The 643-nt window shown below is 31.4% G+C and overlaps 1 protein-coding gene across 1 annotated transcript in view; it reads left to right on the top strand.

Moving 5' to 3' along the window:
• LOC119581865 (HIV Tat-specific factor 1 homolog) overlaps positions 1 to 643 on the top strand; it is a gene marked incomplete in the record, with an annotated part of 22,018 nt that overhangs the window by 11,360 nt on the left and 10,015 nt on the right.

Genomic DNA, 643 nt, shown 5'->3' with positions numbered 1-643 from the left:
GTGACTTTTCTTTAATGTGTGCTTTGTGAAAAGAAAAATTGTTAGTTAAGTGGTAAAACTCTCATCATTCTCTGTGATATCCGACTACATGAGAATATAAGGAAAAAATATGTTCATTCTTTTGTGTACATAACCTTTTAGATAACTTTCTGCATTGTTTATTTAACAGTTTCTTAGGGCCATCTTGTCAGCCTGGAAGCTATTGGCATGTTAGACATTGCAGATTGACAGCTCATTCAGTTCAAATATTATGCAAGTTAAAGGCAAACTTCATTGCTGGTGTGACAATAAGTGGACATATCATTCTAAATTAGCCAAGCAATGTTTACACTGCATGTGTTGTAAGAGAGTTGATATATTTTATATATAACATTCTCCAGTTTTGCCTCCCTTGAAATTTCCATTGAATGTTCATATTATCAGTAGTTTTTGGATATAAAGCTAAGTGTGTTCTGTATACTAAGGATAATGCACAAACTACAGTTGTTAGATTTTATTTACATTTACAGATGTTGCATATACATATGTATATCTTTTTGTGAGTTAAAGTTTATGGGACTATAGATAGATTCTAACAGATACATGTATTTTCTTCATGTTTGTATACTCACTCAGCTAATCAAACATGAATGCTCGTATACTT

The sequence above is a fragment of the Penaeus monodon genome, chromosome 15, assembly GCF_015228065.2.
Source record: "Penaeus monodon isolate SGIC_2016 chromosome 15, NSTDA_Pmon_1, whole genome shotgun sequence".
NCBI classification, from domain to species: domain Eukaryota; kingdom Metazoa; phylum Arthropoda; class Malacostraca; order Decapoda; family Penaeidae; genus Penaeus; species Penaeus monodon.
This window is presented reverse-complemented; position numbering and strand designations above follow the sequence as displayed.